Below are 21,120 nucleotides of genomic sequence, written 5' to 3'. Positions count from 1 at the left end.
ATTAAGAACCCTCGGCTCAAAACGTAAGACCTCCCCCCACCCGGCCATTCTAACCACACACACCCCAGGGTGTAAATGTCTAAGATTGTGTGGCAGGTCCAATTTAAATGTGACAGGATTCACCACAGCGACAATAGGAAAGGGACCAACAAACTTAGGTGCCAACTTCTTGGAAGGTTGAGAAGATTTGATGTACTTGGTAGATAGGTAAACTTTATCCCCCACCTTAAAAGGAGGCTGAGGCGCACGTTTCTTATCAGCATGGAGCTTATAAGCCGATTGGGCGTCAGCCAATGCTTGCTGGATGACTGGCCAGGAATCCGCCAAGTGCGCAGCCCAATCCGAAGGAGATGAAGGTGGAACGGTGGGTTGAGGGAGATCAGGAATGGGTACAAAGTCCCTACCGAATACAGTACTGAAAGGCGTGCGCCCTGTGGACTGATGAACGGAGTTGTTGTATGCCACTTCGGCAAAGGGGAGGAGATCAACCCAATTGTCTTGTTGATAGTTCACAAATGAGCGGAGAAACTGCTCAAGGGTGGCATTAAGAGCCTCCGTGGCTCCGTCAGTCTCAGGATGCCACGCAGTGGATAAGGCTTGTTTAGTGCCCACCAGTTTTAAAAATGCCCTCCAGAATTGGGAAGTAAACTGTGTCCCGCGATCCGTGACCAAACGGAAGGGGCTCCCGTGGATTCTGTAGATGTGGATTAGGAAAAGGCGGGCTAATTGCTGCGCAGATGGTATGGAGGCGCATGGAATAAAATGGGCTTGCTTAGAAAAGTAATCTTTCACCACCCAAATCACAGTTTTCCTCTGGCTGGGGGGCAAATCAACGATAAAATCCATGGAGACCTCCTCCCAAGGGTGGCAGGGACTGGCGACAGACTGCAGCAAACCCTGTGGTTTGCCCCCCTTCCGTTTTGACATGGCACACACTGGGCAAGAAGCAACATCGTGTCCTAGGGAGGGCCACCAAAATTGCCTGCGGACCAGGTGTAGGGTTTTTACAAATCCAAAATGACCTGCCAGCTTATCATCATGAGACCCCCTTAAAATTTCCTTTCGCAAACTGTCAGGCACATAGAGGCGATTCTGCCTCCACGCGAAGCCTTTGTCAAAAGTAACATTGTCTCTATTCGCTTGCAGCCAGGTGTCAGATTTCAGTTCAGAGAGAAACTTTTGTTGCAATTGGGAGGGAACAGCCGGCGCTCTAGCAGGCGGTGAAACTGACACTGAGGACAACCGGCCCCAGGCTGCACGTGGCAGCCTGCATCCCCAACTGAGGCTCTGTCCAAAGTGTCCCGACGACATCAGGTGCCTGGGCTGAATCCTGAGGCAAGCGGGAAAGCGCATCGGCTAGAAAGTTTTTCCTCCCCGGGATGAACTTTAATTGGAAATCAAAGCAGCTGAAGAACTGAGCCCAATGAACCTGCTTAGAGCTGAGCTTACGAGGTGTGCTAAGGGCTTCCAAATTCTTGTGGTCAGTCCACACTTCAAATGGACATTTAGCCCCCTCTAAAAGGTGGCGTCAAGTGTCTAAAGCCGCTTTCACTGCAAACGCCTCTTTTTCCCAGACATGCCACCGTCTTTCTGTTTCAGAAAACTTTCGGGATAAATACGCACAAGGCTTGAGGCAGCCGGCAGCATCTGCTTGCATCAAGAGAGCCCCAATGGAAAAATCAGAAGCATCCACCTGAACCACAAAGGGTTTATCGGGATCAGGATGTTGCAGGATAGGCTCAGCAATGAACAGCCCCTTAAGTTTGTCAAACGCCGACTGGCACTGAGGCGTCCAATTGAGCACAGCCCCTGGGTTTTTCACCCTGCGTGTGTCGCCCTGCCCCTTGGTTTTTAGTAAATCAGTTAGAGGCAATGCAATCTCAGCGAACCCCTGGATGAATGGGCGATAATAGTTACAAAAGCCAAGGAAACTTTGGAGCTGCCTGCGTGTGCGCGGGCACTCCCAGTCCACAATAGCTTGTACCTTGGCAGGATCCATTTCAACCCCAGCATCTGAAATTCTGTACCCCAAATAGTCCAGTTGTTTTTTGTGAAATTCACATTTGGAGAGCTTGGCATACAACTCTGCCTTTCTCAGTTTGCTAAGCACCTGTTTCACCAAACGCTCATGCTCTTCCATCGTTTCAGTGTAAATCAACACATCATCCAGATACACCAAACCCCCCTTAAACAAATGCTCATGCAACACCTCATTGATCAGCTGCATAAACACCCCAGGTGCCCCTGCCAACTCAAATGGCAGAACCTTGTACTGGAAGGAGCCCAGCAGGCAATTGAAAGCTGTCTTCCATTCATCTCCCTCCCGTATATGGATACGAAAGTATGCCTCCCGCAAGTCCAGTTTAGAGAAGATTTTCCCCTTAGATGTGCTAGCTTGTCTTTTAGGAGGGGCAGAGGGTATTTATTTAGGACTGATGCCGCATTGAGCCCGTGGTAATCCGTACACAGTCTCAAAGTCCCATCCTTCTTTGCTCGGAACAAGACGGGCGCCCACCGGCGAATTCTAGATTCTTGTCCACAAACTCACGTAGCGCTGCCAGCTCCTTTTGCGTCATGGCATAGATTTTAGGTTTGGGCAGCTGCGCATTCAGGACCAACTCTATGGCACAGGCAGTTCTCCGGTGAGGGGGGAGTTGGTCCGCCTCCTTTTCTCCAAACACATCTGCAAAACTCTGGTACTGCTCCGGCAGGCCCTCCAGGGGGGCGGCCGCGAGATGCGAGGTCGCTGCCGCCGCCCTCCCCACTGCATCCTGTGGGGCATCTTCTTCTATAGGGATTTGGTAGAACCCATCCCCAAATGTCAAAGTCCGGTGCACCCAGTTTATGTGTGGGTTTTGTTGGACCAACCAGGGCATCCCCAGAATGACCAACGGCCCTCCCACAGGTGCCATGACAAACGGCAGCCCTTCCTGGTGACTACCCATCTGCAAAGCCACCATACCCGTAAAATGGGTGACTGGCTTCCCCCCTGCCGTAGAACCATCCAACTGGGTAAAAATCATAGGGTGTTTTAGGGGGAACGTGGGTAATTCCAACGCATCCACCACGTCCGGGTGCATCAAGCAGTGGGAACACCCCGAATCGACGAACGCCCATGTTTCAACAGTTCGGGTGCGGGAGCCCAGCTTAACTTTCACTGACAACGTAGGAAAGTTTCCACTCACTGAAGGGTAGTCGCGCCCTCCCTCTTCCACCTGCCCAGCAGCGCCCTTTAGAGCAGGTGGCTGGTGTTTCCCGCCGGCTGGAACAAATCGGGCTCCCCCTCCTCTCCAAAATACGGGACTCCTCCTTCCTCGCCTTCAGCCACAGCCGCTTTCATCTTCCTGGGCAAGGTGGGCAACGTCCCCGACGATCTCCCCTGGCGCTCCTCAGGCTTCCCTTTCGGGCATGCCGCCGCTCAATGGCCCTCCTTCCCACACCGGAGGCACTGCCCTTTCGCGTAGCGGCTTTCCCTCTCCTCCTGCCATGCCATTCTTCCTGCTCTGGCTGCAGTGCCCACGGGTTTGGCAGCTCTCATCATGGCCATCTGCTTGGGACCCCTCTTGCTTTGAGCAAACTTTGCGTGGGCCTGCTCCACGTTCCCTGCTAGCTGTATCCAATCATATAGACTCATTGGGTCTGCTCTCCCCAAGGACCACCTCAACAATTCAGGTCGCAGACCATCCTTGAACATTTCTATCAGCGTTGTCTGCGACCAATCATCCACCTTGGCAGCTAGAGCTTGGAACTCTAGGGCGTAGTCTGCTACCGACCTGGATCCCTGGATCAACTCCCTCAGGGCCACTTTGGCTTTTTCCTTTGCTAACAGGTCAGCAAAATGTAACTTGAGCGCCCACAAGAAGTCCTCGAAGTCGGTCAATTCTAGGGCCTCCATCTCAGTCAATTGTACAAACCAATCAGTTGCCCTGCCTTCTAGTTTGGTGGCCACCGCATTTATCTTAGCTCTCTCCGAAGGAAACAGCGTCCCAAATTCCTCCATATAGCTCTTTGCATTTGTCAGGAAAAATGACAGCTTCGTGGGGTCCCCATCAAACTTGACCGTAAAGTCCCTGTATCTAGCAGCCAGCGGGCTCTTCTTCCTCTCCTTCTGCCCAGCCTTTTGCTTAGCACCCATCGATCTTTCATCTGGGGGGGGGGGGAATCTGAAATCCTGACTTTGGGATGTCTCCTCTCCCCCCTTTCCATTCTCCTTCCTCGGTCGTCCAAATGCCGTGGGGGCGATGGGGACGATCGTCTGGGGCTGCTAGATGGTGAACCCGCCCAATGTCTCCGACCTTTCATCCTCGCATTCGGGGAGGGGGGAGGAGAGGAGGACGATTGTCGGGAGTGGCGCTCCCTTCTCTCCCCGACTGGGTCCCACAAAGCCAATGATATTTTCAGCACCATTGCCTCTAGGGATTGCAACCTGGCGTCCCACCCTTGTGCTTTCACGGGGGTTGCAGAGTCCTCCGACCCTCTCTCACTGGCCACGGTCACATTCGGGGACAGCGGGTACCCCGGCTTCCAAGACGTCTTCGACGTCACTGGCAGGGGTCCCTGCTCCTCATCCCACATCACCTGTTCGGTCGGCGCCTCCTCCGCCTTCTTCACCACTTTGGACTTCACAGCCTTGTGGATCACAGGACTGGGACTCGACACCCCCGACAGGTCCTCCGACTCCGGAGTGGGCTCTCTCCCACCTCTTTTAGCCGTGTAATCCGGCTCCCCAGCATCTGAATACTCGCTCTCCCCTGAGAAAGGAGTAGGCTCAGTCATCGCTAACTCTGGTTCCTCACAGATTGCTCTGGATAGAGGTTAGCGGTAAGGGTTTAAGGATTCTCAGCTTTATGTAATGGTTGTCTAACCTAACAAAACCAGGCTCACCAGTAGACTCTAGGAAATCTGGTTTATTGAAGGATTAGTATGCAAGTACAGAGAAAGCTGAGAATGAGCAAAAGCGCGCCAAATACAAATTAAGAACCCTCGGCTCAAAACATAAGACCTCCCCCCACCCGGCCATTCTAACCACCACCACCCCCGCCCCCCAGGTGCCAGTAACTGTCTTCACCATCCCTGGGAAAGCAACCTTGAACATTTGAGAAAACCCAAACACATTCCATTCCCTCAGCCCAGAGATAACGGTCCAGGGTATGGAAGCCTCCCTTCCCTGCAAATCAAACACGCAATTAACAACTGACACGTGAAGTGTTACAAATCAAATACGGGAGTAGCAAATGACATGTGAAGTGTTATGATGTACCAGGCACATTGAAACAGTGAACATGACAGCTTGGATTGTTGTCTTCAACCCCCCCCCCCAAGAAACCTCAAACCGCAAACGGAGGCTGCGGCTTCAGTTTGGGTGGTCTCACACTCCCCCCACCCCGAGTGGCAAACGGTGTCTGCCTGCAGTCGCCATCTTGGTTTTTTCTTTAACTTAAACTGGACAATATTCACATACAGGATCAAAGTATCTCCGTCCCGTCAACTGACCAGTTTTGCACACCTAGTCCTCCGAGACAAAGGATTTGCCAGCACCTGATCATTCAAGCATTCACACATACGCAGTCAAGAGGCTGGATCTCTTTAAACTGTTTTAATGAAGCGTAATGAAGGCAAGCTATGAATAAAGATTTCCCACTCAAACCTAATTTAAAACTACATCCCCCTTGTTAGTCCCCTTTCCCATGAAGCATGTCACTCCCCCTCCTATCCAGATGGTATTCCTGGCATATCTCAACCCTGCATCCTTGATGTGCTCCATAGCCATAATAAACCACTTTACACTCCAACTTCACACGCCTTCCATCTGGCAACATGAGAGAATGAAATGATGGAAGATGCCCTGATAAGGGTTTCTGTGAAACCTTTGATCGGGGGATCTGACATACCGCCCCCCCAAGACAGATTAACAAAAATCAAACAATTATCACGCAAATGAAAGAACAAGGCTAGGCAGGAGAGGGCTTAGAAGGATATTTAGCATGAAACTTTTTGGTTAAAAGAGGAGCATTAACATGACATGCATTAACCCACTCAGGATCTGGAAAGTGTTTCTATTGAATTAAGTACTGTAAAGATTTGTGAAAAAAATGAGAGTCCAGAATGTCTTTAACTTCAAAATGCTGGTGCCCATTGACCATGATGGGTGGAGGGGTTACTGCAGGCTGGTGCCACTTAGAATGGTCCAGTGCAGGTTTAAGCAAGCTGCAATGAAAAACAGGGTGATTTTTAGGGGGGGGGGTAATTGCAATTGCACAGTCACAGGATTAATTATTTTAGTAATGGAAAAAGGTCCCACAAACTTGGGAGCAAGCTTCTTTGAGGGTTGTTGGGAGCATAAAAATTTGGTAGAGAGATAAACCAGATCTCTCACTTTAAAACTCCACTCTGGGCGTCTGTGACAGTCAGCAAACTTTTTTTGAGTTTCATGAATGTGATCTAATGCCTGACGGATGACCGGCCAGTTAGTGGCAATCTGTGCAGCCCAGTCAGCTACGGAGGAGTCAGGCAGGGATTGCAGTTGGAGTTCAGGGATCAGAACGAAGTCCTGGCCATAAACAATGTGAAAAGGGGAAAATCCAGTGCTTTGGTGAACAGCATTATTATAAGCAACCTCAGCAAAAGGTAGAAGGTCCACCCAGTCATCTTGTTGAAAGCTAATGTAGCAGCGTAAGAATTGCTCTAGAGTAGACTGAGCTCGTTCAGTCGCCCCATCTGTGGCCAGATGGCTCGACAAGTTTAGAGATTGTTGGACACCAACTGTCATGCGCTGCCTACCTCTGAATAATGCTCAGACACTGGTTCTGTGGAACAGGCTCTGATTTATTCACGGTGTAGGTACAGTATAGGAAAAAAGCTGAGAGTGACAGGAGCGCGCCGGTGCGGGGTTTAAATACCCCGCGCCGGTCAGCGCCCCCTCACTCGTGGTTACATCACCCCCCTTTGTCCAACACGTTGTCCTGCCGGTAGGTGAGGGGTTGCGAGGCCCCGCTGGCGTTCCGGGATCGCCCATCATCGGTTTCTCTATTCCTCCGGTGATTGCTGTCAGCTGGGCGATCTCCGTTGCGTTAGCGCTAACAGCTTGGGTGTGCCTCGCGATCCGTTTAGCCATTGTTTCTTGTCCTTCAGTCTTTGTGAGTTGATGGCTACTTATCTTGAGCCCCTTCCCCTGTTTCCTTGCTATTGTCATGTGTGCCATTGCGCTGATGTCTTCAGCTCAACGGCACTCATGACATACTGCCCCCTGTCCGAATAGTGCCCCCCCCCGGTTTTCTGGTTTTTTTTTTTTTTTTTTTTTTCAGGAGAGCTGTCAAAAGAAACTTTTTTGAAATTCCCGCCGGAGTATTTTTCGCCCCTCCCTTTGTTCCGCCCTCTACCACGTGCCTCCCTAGGGTGTGTCCTTAGTGCGCATGCCCAGGTCACACCCTGGCGTGCGCATGCTCCGGCCACACCCTGTTAGTTTGGCTCAGTTCGGCGAGGAGAGAGGCGTGGCTGGTCGGGTGCTTATCGGCTCCAGGTAGGGCCCTTCTTTTTTATTCAAAGTGCTTTGTTATGTGTGCTCCTGGGCGTTGCCCCCAGGATGCCCTGTTGGCTTGCTTGCCACTCCCCCGTGGGCCCGGGGCGGGGGGAGGGTGCTGGCGAACGCTTGTTACTGCCTCGTGGGCCCGGGGCGGGGGGAGTGAGTCCCGGGGGGGGGAGGTCTACCCAAGTCGCGGGCTTGGGGGGGCCCTTTCCCTTGGGGCACGGTAGGCGGGGCGGGCCCGCGGGGGAGGGGTTTTGCAGGTGACGGCTTGCTAGCCTTGGTTTTGGCTTGTCGGGGTATGCCCGGTGAAAAACCCGGGTAAGGTGAGGCGCGTTAGCGTTGTGCGCCGCCACCCATTCTGGGTGGGGGAAGTGTTTCCACCTGACCAAATAGTGTAAAGTTCCCCGTTGCCTGCGAGAGTCGAGAATGTCCCTTACGTCAAAGTGATGTTGCCGTCGATCATCACCGGTGAGGGCTGTGGCGTGCTTGGGTGCCATCGAGAGGTGGTTGCCGGTTTCAGGAGGCTGGTGTGGAACACCGGGTGGAGTCTCCGTAGGTTGTGTGGCAGGTCCAAGCGTATTGCCACCGGGTTCACTGTTTGCGTGACTCGGAACGGCCCGATGTACTTAGGCCCCAGTTTTTTCGAGGGTTGGGGTGACTTTAGAAATTTGGTGGATAGGTAGACCATATCCCCCGCCTGGAACGTTGGTTGTTGGCGCCGGTGCTTGTCGGCCTGCTCTTTGTAGGCCGCCTGTGCATCCTTCAGCGCTGCCGTGATTATTGGCCACGATTCCGCAATCTTCCGTCCCCAGTCGCTAGCGTCCACCTGGGGTTCCGGGGGTTGTGGTAGCTCCGGTATGGGGACGAAGTCGCGCCCCGAGACTACCTCGAACGGAGTTTTCCCCGTGCTCGTGTGGACGGCGTTGTTGTATGCGACTTCGGCAAACGGGAGCAGTTCGGCCCAGTCGTCTTGATGATAGTTGGTGTATGAGCGTATGAATTGCTCTAGGGTGGCATTAAGGACCTCTGTGGCTCCGTCCGTCTGGGGGTGCCAGGCAGTGGATAGGGCCTGTTGGGTCCCCGTCAGCTTTAGGAAGGCCCGCCAGAATTTAGAGGTGAACTGTGTGCCCCTGTCGGTCACCACACGTGCGGGACATCCGTGTAACCTGTACACGTGGATGAGGAAGAGTTTGGCTAGTTGTTGTGCGGACGGGACCGACGTGCAGGGGATGAAGTGGGCCTGTTTCGAGAAGTAATCCTTCACCACCCAAATGGCCGTTTTCTTCTGGCTGGGTGGGAGGTCCACTATAAAATCCATAGAGATTTCCTCCCATGGGCGGGAGGGTTCTGCCACCTGTTGTAATAGCCCCGCGGGTTTGCCTGGTGCCCGTTTGGCCCTAGCACACGTTGGGCAGGACGCTACGTATGCTTTCACGTCTCGTCTGAGCGCGGGCCACCAGAATTGACACCTTGTTAGGTGTAGGGTCTTGAGGAACCCAAAGTGTCCCGCTTGCTTGGCGTCGTGTGACCTATGCAAGATCGCTTGTTGTTGCGAGTCCGGGACATAGATTCTGCCTTCCCCCCATGCCAGGTCCTGTGCCATCATTACCTTGTCGGGGTTTGCCAGGAACCAGGGGTCGGTTTTGAGGGCAGCGGCGAGGTCCGTGCGTATTCCCCCTGGTAGTTGCGGTGGGCTTCGTCTGGTCGCGGGTTGTCCTGCCGTCGGCTGCGCCATAGAGTCGAGCTGCCTCCGAGCGCCGCTTCGGGTGGTCACGGCCATCCCCAGTTGCGAGGCGGATAGAACCATCCCAATGGTGTCTGGGGCGGGTTCTTCGTCCTGGGGCAGTCGGGAGAGGGCGTCGGCCATGAAGTTCTTTTTGCCCGGCATGAACTTCAGCTGGAATTTAAAGCGGCTGAAGAATTGGGCCCATCGGACCTGTTTTGGGCTAAGGCGTCTGCGCGTTCGGAGGGCCTCGAGGTTCCGGTGGTCGGTCCAGACCTCGAATGGTTGGGTGGCTCCCTTGAGTAGGTGTCGCCATGTTTCTAGCGCCGTTTTTACCGCGAAGGCTTCTTTCTCCCAGACGTGCCATCGCCTTTCTGTCTCGGAAAATTTCGACAGGTAGGCGCATGTTTTCAGGAGTCCCGTGGGGTCCTTTTGGAGTAGGATGGCCCCCAGGGAGAAGTCTGAGGCGTCGGCTTGGACCACGAACGGCCGTTCTGGGTCCGGGTGCGCGAGGATTGGCTCCGTGGTGAACAGCGCTTTCAGCTTGTCGAATGCGGTCTGGCACGTGGGAGTCCAATTCAATACTGTGCCCGGGTTCTTGGCGCGTCGGGTGTCCCCCACCCCTTTGGTTTTGAGGAGGTCCGTTAGGGGGAGGGCTATCTCTGCGAACCCCCAGGCGAATGACCTGTAAAAATTCGCGAAGCCGAGGAAGCTCTGGAGTTGGCGTCTGTTGCGGGGGCGTTCCCAGTTCAGCACCGCCTCGACTTTTGCGGGGTCCATTTCTATGCCGTCTCCGGCGATTCAGTACCCCAGGTAGTCTAGGCGCGCTTTATGAAATTCGCACTTTGTAGGTTTGGCATAGAGCTGTGCCCTTCTGAGCTTGTCGAGGACTTGCCTGACTAGGGTCACATGTTCTTTGTGCGTTTTCGTGTAGATAAGGACGTCGTCTATGTAGACAAGGACCCCTTTGAACAGGTGTTCATGCAGTACCTCATTGATGAGCTGCATAAACACCCCGGGGGCCCCCGCGAGTCCGAACGGCAGCACTTTGTACTGGAAGGCGCCTAGGGGGCAGTTGAATGCAGTCTTCCATTCGTCCCCCTCCCTGATTCAGATGCGGTAGTACGCCTCGCGAAGGTCCAATTTGGAAAAGACTTTGCCCGTGGACAGGTGGGCGAGCATGTCTTTCACCAGGGGTAAGGGGTATTTGTTGGACAGGGAAGCCGCGTTTAGGCCCCGGTAGTCGGTGCAGAGCCGTAGGGTGCCGTCTTTCTTCTCCCGGAATAAGACGGGGGCTCCGACCGGTGAGCATGCTGGCTCTATGAATCCCCTCTCTAGGTTTTTATCGATGAACTCCCGGAGGGTTGCCATCTCCTTCGGGGTCATCGAGTAGATCTTCGGTCTAGGTAAGGGGACGTCGGGCAGCAGGTCGATCCGGCAATCCGTCTTGCGGTGGGGGGGTAGTTGGTCAGCTTCCGCCTCTCCGAAGACCTCGGAGAAGTCGGCGTATTGTTCCGGTAGGTCTGCTGTGGTAGCGGCGTTGTCCTGTGTAGTTGTCTCTGCTCGTCCCACAGTGGGGTTGGTTCTGCCTGCTGGAACTGGTGCCCGATACTTGCCGTCGCCAAATGTGAAGGTGCGGGTCTCCCAGTTGATGCGCGGGTTGTTTGTCGCGAGCCATGGCATTCCCAGGACTGCAATGGGCCGTCCGATGTGGGTGACGACGAATGATGTGCGTTCGGTGTGAGTGCCCATTTGCAGGGTGACCGGCTCGGTTTGCATCGTAGCTGGTTTCCCTCCTGCTGTAGAGCCGTCTAGCTGGTGGAATGCCAGCGGCGTGGGGAGGGGGAAGCAGCGGAGGTCGAGTTTGGCGACTAAGTCGGGGTGGATGAGGTTTTTTGAGCACCCCGAGTCCACTAGTGCCGCGGCCGTGGTGGCTCCGTTGCCGGCAGAGAGTTTAATTGCCGCCATTATCACGGAGCTTTCGCCGTTCCGTCGAGGTGGTCCGCGTTGCTGTCCCACCGCCTGCCTCGCAACGCGTTTCAGGGCAGGCGGGGAGCTTTTCCCGCCGGCTGGTCTGGGTCTACGTTGTCCTCTTCCCCCCAGTAGGCGTCCCAGCCTTCCTCTGGTGTCGCTGTGGCTACGGTCATTCGGCGGTGAGGGGGCGGCACCAGGTTAGGTGGTTTGGGGCTAGCTTTCGGGGTGGGTTTAGGCGCACTGGTCGGCGGTCGGTTGGCGAAGCAATCCGCTGTCTTGTGCCCAAGTTTTCCACACCTCCCGCAGGGCTCCCGATTAAATTTCTTCTTTGGGTATGTGGGGCCGGCCGTCCCCACGTGTGGTGCGGGTACCTTTTTGCAGCTGTAGTTCGCGTCTTCCGTAGTTGTCATGAGGAAGGTGTGGTGCGCGTGTTCGGCTTTCCCCGCGAGGTGGATCCACCCGTGTAGAGTTTCTGGGTCGTCGCGGTAGAGGGCCCATTGCAGTACGTCGCGGTTGAGCCCCCTTTTGAACATTTCCAGCAGGGTGGTCTCGGACCAGTCGCTGACCTTCCCTGCGAGGGCTTTGAACTTGAGGGCGTAGTCTGGGACAGTGCGTGTGCCCTGTTTAAGTCTTTGGAGTGCGCTCTTCGCCCTCACTTTGGCTAGTGGGTCTTCGAAGTAGCTTCTCATCTCCTTGATGAAGGCGGGGAAGTTGGCGAGGGCGGGGGAGCTGGACTCGTACAGTTGGACGTACCAGTCCGCCGCCCGGTCTTGTAATTTGATTGCCACGGCAGCGATTTTGTCCGCTTCGGAGTCGTAGGAGTGTCCGTGCCTCCCCATGAACTCCCTGGCGTTCGTGATAAAGAACGACAGTTTCGCGGGGTTCCCATCAAAGAAGATGGGGAAGTCCTTTGGGGCCCGGGCATTTTGTGCGGCCCTTCCTCTCGCTTCCCGGCCTGTGGTGTCGTCCGCCTGGGCCGTCTGTTGACCTTCATTTGGCCCGTGGGGGTTCGGCGCTTCGCTCGGGGTGTGGACCTGTGCGGGGACGTCGTTGGGCGGCGCGGGGGGCATGAGCGATTGAAGCATGGTCTGGAGTTCCTCCAGTTGGGTCTGCATGGCCGCGAGACCAGCTCGTGCTTCCTCGTCCACGATCCGTGCCGCCGCTGGGGCCAGTTCTGTCGGTGTGTCGGCGGGGGTGGGTTGCCGGTGGGGTTCAGTCTCTCTCGGCCGTTGGTCCGCTTCCTCCGCCGTCTGCTGGGTGTCTCCATCGTCCTCCTCCATGCTTACCGCCGTTTGGCTGTCGCTCCACGCCCGTTGCTGGGGTGCGATGTGGGGCGCGGGGTTCTCCGCTGGTTTCGGAAGGTATGTTGCTCCTTCCCGTGGTCGGGTTGCCTCCGTCGCCATCTCCCCTTGGGGTTGGAGCTGAGGCTCGGGTTGGGTCGGGTGGGCGTCCATGGCTCCGGGAGTCCGCGGTGCCTCTAGCCTCGGTCAGTCCTCCTCTGCTTCTTGCCGTGCGGCTCGCCCTCCTTGTCCGCGTCGCGCCGGCCTCATCTTCCTGGTCTTCTCGCCGTCTACTCCTCCCGCGGCTCGTTGTCGTCCGGTGGGGCTCGGCGAGGCTGAGTTTATGACTCTCAGCTTTATGTCATGCGCTGCCTACCTCTGAATAATGCTCAGACACTGGTTCTGTGGAACAGGCTCTGATTTATTCACGGTGTAGGTACCGTATAGGAAAAAAGCTGAGAGTGACAGGAGCGTGCCGGTGCGGGGTTTAAATACCCCGCGCCGGTCAGCGCCCCCTCACTCGCGGTTACGTCACCCCCCTTTGTCCAACACGTTGTCCTGCCGGTAGGTGAGGGGTTGCGAGGCCCTGCTGGCGTTCCGGGATCGCCCATCATCGGTTTCTCTATTCCTCCGGTGATTGCTGTCAGCTGGGCGATCTCCGTTGCGTTAGCGCTAACAGCTTGGGTGTGCCTCGCGATCCGTTTAGCCATTGTTTCTTGTCCTTCAGTCTTTGTGAGTTGATGGCTACTTATCTTGAGCCCCTTCCCCTGTTTCCTTGCTATTGTCATGTGTGCCATTGCGCTGATGTCTTCAGCTCAACGGCACTCATGACACCAACTAATTTTAAAAATGCGTGCCAAAATTTGGAAGTAAATTGGATGCCCCTGTCAGAAATTACATGTGTAGGACCCCTGTGAATTTTATAGATATGCGTGAGAAAGAGCTTGGCCAACTGCTGAGCCATTGGGATCTTAGTACAAGGTATAAAATGAGCCTGCTTGGAAAACAAGTCAGTGACAGTCCAAATTACAGTCTTGTTTTTACTCTCAGGTAAATCCACAATAAAATCCATGGCGATTTCTTTCCAGGGAGCTTTTGGGCAGGCTACTGGTTGTAGCAGTCCTTGTGGTTTCCCTCCCTTCCTCTTTGCTTGGGCACAGACGTGGCATGATGTGACGTAGGATTTCACATCAGCACGGAGGGAGGGCCACCAAAATTGGCGCCTCACCAAGTGGAGAGTTTTTGTGAAGGCAAAATGACCGGCAGATTTACTATCATGGGAGTGTTGCAAAATGGTTTGGCGAAGGGATTCAGGAAGGTAGATTCTGCCATTAGAGTACCAGACGTTGTCAATTTCAGTTAATTGGGCTTTGTTACATTGTAGCCAGGGATCGTTAGGCAGTGCCTGAAGCAGTTCCTCTTTTAAATCAGCCTGCACTTTCACTTCCCCGGCTACTGCTTGTTTGCGCGTTACGCATGCCATTCCAAGCTGCTTTTGGGAGAAAACAGTGTCTACAATTTGTGTTTGTGCTTTGTGATACTGAGGCAGGTGAGAAAGCGCATCAGCTAAAAAGTTTCTTTTCCCCGGAAGGAAGTTAAGGGTAAAATTGAAATAGTTAAAAAAATTGAGCCCAACAAATTTGTTTGCCATTCAGTTTCCTGGGAGTTTGCAAGGCTTGGAGGTTTTTATGATCAGTCCAGACTTCAAAGGGACAAAGAGCACCTTCTAAGAGATGCCTCCATTGGGTAAGAGCAGTTTTTACAACAAAAGCCTCCTTTTCCCAAATTGGCCAGTTGCGCTCAGAGTCAGAAAACTTGTGTGATAGGTAAGCGCAGGGATGGGGGAACCCCATTTCATTCTTTTGGAGTAAAACTGCCCCAACAGCTGAGTCAGAAGCATCTGCTTGAACAATAAAGGGGTGAGTTGGGTCTGGGTGGGCGAGAATGGGCTCCATAGTAAAAAGCAGTTTCAAATTTTCAAAAGCTGTTTGACATTCAGAAGTCCATGTAAGTTTGGCCCCAGGGGAGGTAACTTTGCAGGTTTCTCCCCTCCCCCTAGTCTTTAATAAGTCAGTGAGAGGCAAAGCAATTTGAGCAAATTGGGGAATAAAATTTCTATAAAAATTGGTGAAGCTGAGAAAACTTTGAAGTTGACGCCTGGTGCGCGGGGGTTCCCACCCCATGATGTCTTGCACTTTGGCAGGATCCATTTCAACTCCCTTGGAAGAAATACGGTAGCCCAAATAGTCCAGTTGTGATTGTGGAACTCACATTTAGAGAGCTTGGCATATAGTCTAGCATCTCTCAGGTTGCGCAAAACTTTCTTAACAAGCTGAACATGTTCTTTGAAGTTGTCAGAATAAATCAAAATGTCATCTAAGTAAACTAGGACCCCTTTGTACAAATGCTCGTGGAAGACCTCATTGATATATTGCATAAACACTCAAGGGGTCCTGCCAACCCAAACGGGAGGACCTTGTACTGATAGGAACCAAGAGGGCAATTAAACGCTGTTTTCCATTCATCCCCCTCCCGAATGTGAATTCTAAAATAGGCTTCTCTGAGGTTAAGTTTGGTAAACACTTTCCCTTTCGATAGGTGCGAAAGCATGTCTTTCATCAAGGGAAGAGGGTACTGATTATTAATTGAGATGGCATTTATTCCACAGTAGTCCATGCAAAGTCTCAGAGAACCATCTTTTTTCACTCAAAAAAGCACAGGGGCAGCCAAACGTGAATTGGCAGGCTTAATGAACCCCCATGCTAAGTTTTTGTCAATAAATTCCCTGAGGATGTGTTTTTCAGTCTCGGACATGGCATACATTTTAGGCTTAGGTAGTTTAGCCTTTGGGTCTATTTCAATGGCACAGTCAGTTTTTCTGTGAGGAGGCAAGTGATCGCACCCTTTCTCATTGAAGGCATCAATAAAGACTGCATATTCAGGTGGAATGTCGGGTTGTGGCAAAACTTCAGACAGGGGTGAGTGGTTGAGAAGTGTGCCAGCCAACTCACCCCTCTGTTGGAGTACCGTAAAGAGGTTGCCAACTCCATTGTTAAACAATAAAGTACCTGAGTCCCAATCGATTTGTGGCTTTCTGCTTTTTAGCCATGGGAGTCCCAGTATGATAGAATAGTTGGCAATCGGGGCTACAATGAATTGCAGGGTTTCCTTATGCCCCCCCCCCCAAATCTCATAGCCAAAGTCTCAGTCTGGAATTCCACGGGACCCCCGTGGGCAACTGAGCCATCCATCTGCGTGAAAATAATGGGATTCTTAAGTCTTTTGGTTTTAAGGCTCAGTGTGTCAATGAAGGCAGGGTGTATTAAACATTTTGCACACCCCAAGTCACTGTCAAAATGGCTTTGTGCCGGGTTCTTGTTTTTTAATTCTACTTTCACCAATAAGGTGGGGCAATCATCACTCACCAAAGGGTCTTGTCGTCATTTTCAGAAGTAGGCATGTTGCGCCCTGGGGTTGCCACCTGCTCGTGGGCATGATTTAGAACAGGTGAAACTCGTTTCCTGCCGGCTCCAGAACCTCTTGTTTGGAGTCTTCGCCGGAGTCCAGTTGAGCTTCCAGTTCAGGATCCTTTCGAGCCAGTGTGCTTGCAGCTGCTGCCTTGCATCTGGTTGGTGGGGTTTTAGTTGATTTGGTTGCTCCTTTCAGTGTTTCTGGGCAGTCTGCTGCTCTGTGCATGTCCTTCCCGCACTTGAAGCAGCCACCTTTCTTGCCGGGTCAGTCTTTCCAATCATCCCTATCACGGAATTGTCTTTGTTGGGTAAAAGGAAATTGACTTGGTGCTACTGTATTTCTCCCCATCATTTGAGCTCGGAGCTGCCTATGGAACTGGTTCTGGGTGTTCTCTACCTCCTGTCATGTTCATCGTTTCAATGTTAAACGTACATCGTAACGTTTCGCATGTCATTTTGCTGATGTGTGTTTAGGTTGGGAGGGGAGGAGGATTTTGTCTCCTGGGATGTTTCTGTATTCAGCTGGATTGGAATGTGTTTGGGTTATTTCCTGTGTTCAAGGTTTTCTTCCCAGGACATCAGCAGAAATTGTCACCAGCACCTGCGGTGGGGAATTTGAAATGGTTTGGGCAAGGGGAGGGATTACGTTCACACCGAGGGTTTTTAGTTTGTATTTGGCGCACTTTTGCTCATTCTCAGCTTTCTCTGTATTTGCATACTATTCTTTAATAAATCAGATATCATTAAGCCTCTACTTGTGAGTCTGGTTTTGTTAGGGTAGGCAATCATCACACCTCCCCTGCAAGGCAGATCCAATCCTTCAGAGTGTGGGGGTCTCTGCGGCAGAGTGCCCACCTTAGGATCTCTGGCTGCAATCCCCCCTTGAAGTAGTCAATCTTAGTGGTTTCTGACCAGTCCATAACTTTGCCGGCAAGAGCTTTGAACTCCATGGCATACTCCGCTACAGTTCTTCCCCCTTGCCTAAGTGGTTGGATACCTGTTTTCGCTCTCATCTTATCCAGTGGGTCCTCTGAGGGCCCTCATGAGTTCTCACAGGCTTCCCAGTTCTGGGGCATTGGCATCGTGCAATTGCACAAACCATTCAGCAGCCAGGCCTCTGAGTCTGGCACCCACCTGGCTAACTTTCTTGTACTCAGTGGGGAAGCAAGAGCCATATTCCCTCATGTATATGGATACGTTGGTCAGGAAAAACGCCAACTGTCGTGGGTCTCCATTGAACTTAACTTGTATGTCCTTTGGGGCTACGCCCTGGGTTGCCCTGCTGGGTAGTGCTTTTCCCCTATCTCCCTGGCTTTCTGCGTGGCCCCCATTCCGCCTACGCCTCACTGGAGACTCGAAATCCCAGGTTGGGGTTAGGGTACACTGTCTTCCCCGTGCGACTGGTGACTCTGCCCTGGACAGCTGAGTTGAGATTTCTGCCAAGGGGTACGCCATGGTCTCCAGGGTTCTTGATATCTGCTGCAACACCACTTCCATGGCAGACATCCTTGCTTCCAAATTGCGCATGTCTTGTGGGGTTCCATTTGGGTCTGGGATGGTTCCATGCGACCCCAGACTTTGCAGTGTTATTTGGCCGTCCACAGGTGGAGGAGGTCTTCCCTCTTCTTCTCTGGCACCGACCTGGGAAGGTTCCACCTGTGGTTCTTTGATAACGCTCGGCATCTGAGGTTCTCTCACGAAATTGAGGGAGTGGAGGGCACTTTCTAACTCTGTCTGGTTGAGCAGGGTTTCAACCTCGCACTCACTGTCTCCACTCCCCGAACTCTCCTCCATCTCAATTTTTTCTTCTGCCACTTTGGCATACAGCACGGTCCTCTCCGATGATGGTAGGGGCGATGGCTGCTTAGCTCGGGACTTTCCGTGTTTAGGCATAGTTCGTCAACTCTCAGCTGATTGCTTGCTCAAGAAGAGTTTTCAAAATTATGGATTCGCAGCTTAATGTCAGCACCTGATCATTCGAGCATTCACACATATGGTCAAGAGGCTGGATCTCTTTAAACTGTTTTAATGAAGCATAATGAACAGTACAGAAGGCAAGCTGCGAATAAAGATTTCCCGCTCAAACCTAATTTAAAACTACATCCCCTTAGTCCCCTTTCCCACGAAGCATGTCACTCCCCCTCCCATCCAGATTGTATTCCTGGCGTATCTCAACCCCGCGTCCTTGATGTGCTCCATAGCCATAATAAACCACTTTACACTCCAACTTCACAACCCTCCCATCTGGCAACATGAGAGAATGAAATGACGGGAGATGCCCTGATAAGGCTTTCTGTGAAACCTTTGATCGGGGGATCTGACAGGACTGGACAGAAAGAGTTAGGTAACTCAATACCACATTTACTCATCAGAAACAATGGAGGGATATATAAATTTCCCAAGGGCCAGATCTGCCCAGATCAGTACATCATTTACTGCCTGAATATATATGCAGGAATCAAGAGCCAGTTTGGTCTAGTGGTTAAGGTGCTGGGCTAGAAACCAGGAGACTGAGAGTTCTAGTCCTGCCTTAGGCATGAAAGCCGGTTGGGTGACCTTGGGCCAGTCCCTCTCTCTTAGCCCAACTCACCTCACAGGGTTGTTGTTGTGGGAAAAATAGGAGGAAGGAGTATTAGGTATGTTCCCCGCCTTGAGTTATTTATAAAAATAATAAAGCTGGATAGAAAGTAAAAAAATAAAAAATAAAAAACCAGATCTCCCAGGCATAATAGACGTGATTTCAAATTCCAGTTTTCGTTGTAAAATGTACAACTCCTGGAAAAAAAAACTTACCAGAAATTGATTAACTGAGTGGACACCTCTGCTTTCCACTTCTGGAGGAAGGCATTTAAGAGGCCTGGTATACCGCAGAAAATACAATACTAAGCATTTGCTCCATTCTTGTTGCAAAGAGAGTGACTGAGGATATCCTCTACATATGGAAGGTACTGCACCATGCCCTGTGGACCCATCCTAAGAGATGTAATTGTGACTTTTGGAAGTCCAGGGTGGGGCAGGAAACAGCAAGATACTTAACTTTGGAGGGAGCACATGCAAAATCTTGAGTAAGGACCTGCTGGGTCACTTCCATAAGATTAAGCCAGCATTATATATTCAGAGCTTGGACCATGAAAAATCAGTAACATCTCTGGCCATGGCTGAAATGATAAAGGTCCTAAGATGAGGAAAGAAAATACACATTGCCACCAAGTCCAGTTGGGAGATAGGAATGTGTCAGAAACCTGACCTGTTGAACATCAAGCCAAGATAGAGATTATATTGAACCTGACGGAGCAGTAAGTGTTTAGTGGCAGGGTTCCATTCTAGGTCCTGTGTTGTTCAACATATTTATAAATTATCTGAATGAAAGTTTAGGAAATACAATTATCAGATTTGCAAATGATATAAAGACATGCCTTAGAGAATAGTATGTACGTATGTATGCATCACATTTGTATAGCCGTAGTGACTCTGGGCAGCATACATAATAAAACAATCAAAAGACATAAACAAAATTAAAAACCAGCAAAAACCAATTTAAATTAAAAAGATAAAACCAAGGTCAAAAAACAAAATGGCAAAGAATCATACAAAAGAGCGCATTGAATTAACTATCATATAGCCATTGAGCAGCCTCTACTTTGTCATGGGATCCCCAAGTTAGTTGACAGAACCATGTTTTAAGGGCATTCTGGAAGGCCAACCTCACTTTGGATGGTGGTGGTGGGGGAAACAGCAGAAAAGGCTAATAATAATAAATAAATAAATAAAAATAAAATAAAGATTCAGGATGATTCCGAAAAGCTGGAACAATGAGCAGAAACCAATAACATGATTTTCAACACCAAAGAATGCAAAGTCCTACATTTAAGGAGAAAGAAAATCAAAACCATGAATATATGATGGGCAGCAGTACATGCAAAAAGGATCTGGGTGTCTGGGCCACAACCTGAAGGTGAGTCAACAGTATGTGTGCATGTGCGTGCCTTCGAGTTAAGTCTTCAGTTTACTTGGCAAGATTTCAGAAGTGGTTTGCCCTTGGCTGCTTCCTAGGGTTGAGAAAGAGTGACTGGCCCAAGGTCACCCAGCTGGCTTTGTGTCTAAAGCAGGACTAGAACTCAGAGACTCCCAGTTTCTAGCCTGGTGCCTTAACCACTATACCAGACTGGCTCTCCAACAGTGTGAGATAACTGCAAAACAGGAAAAAAAGTATTTTCTTTGGGTAAGTTTAGCCTGATGAAAAGAAGACTGTGGGAACAATGCGTTTAAAGTACAAAGAAGCAGATTGCAATTGAACATCAGGAAGAATTTTCTAACAGTAAGAGCTGTTTTAACAAGGGAAGAGACTGTTTCAGGTGGTGGTGGATTTCCCTTCATTGGTAGTATTTAAACACAGGCTAGACGGCCATCTCTCAGGCCTGTTGTAGTGCTGGGTTCCTGTACCAAGCAGGGTTTGGATTAGGTGATCTCCAAGGTTCCTTCCTGCCTTTACACTCTATGATGAGGCCACAAGTAACTTGAGATAGTGCAGGAGTAAATCTGAATGCTCAAAAGGCAAAACTTGCACATCAACCACTGCCATGCACTTAGTAATCATCTTGGAGTGACGAAGAGGCCAAATGGAAGGACACAAAATTGGTAAGAGATGTTGCTCAGTACAAAGTGAAGGTATTTCCTGAATTATGGTCATATTGTTATATGGAAGGATGAATTCTTGAGATTTATTAAGATAAATTAAGCAGAGATAAGAGGTTCTCAAATACTATCCCTGAAAACTGTTCGCCAATATTTGCAAGATTCTATAACATGATTCTGGACAACTCTATGAAATTGTTGATATTACTGTAAATGTAATCATTCCATAAAATATCCCGTATGACTTAGTAGGAAGTGCTGGTTTATGTTTCTAGTTCTTTCTCTTGTTCATTTTTACACTGTTTGTAACAAATGTAATTTTGGAATCATGAAGCTTCTTGTGACTGTAACACTATATCACATTAGTGCTCTCAGATTACTGAAATGTTTGCCATTCTGTGTCAGCTTTTAAATGATGTGGGATGACATTGTAAACAATAAAGCACACAGCACATAAAAAGGTAGTGGTGGATATTCTGTGCACTCATTATAATAATCATTATAGTTAACCAT

Source organism: Candoia aspera, chromosome 1 (assembly GCF_035149785.1).
Source record: "Candoia aspera isolate rCanAsp1 chromosome 1, rCanAsp1.hap2, whole genome shotgun sequence".
NCBI classification, from domain to species: domain Eukaryota; kingdom Metazoa; phylum Chordata; class Lepidosauria; order Squamata; family Boidae; genus Candoia; species Candoia aspera.
Note: the sequence above shows the minus strand (reverse complement) of the source record.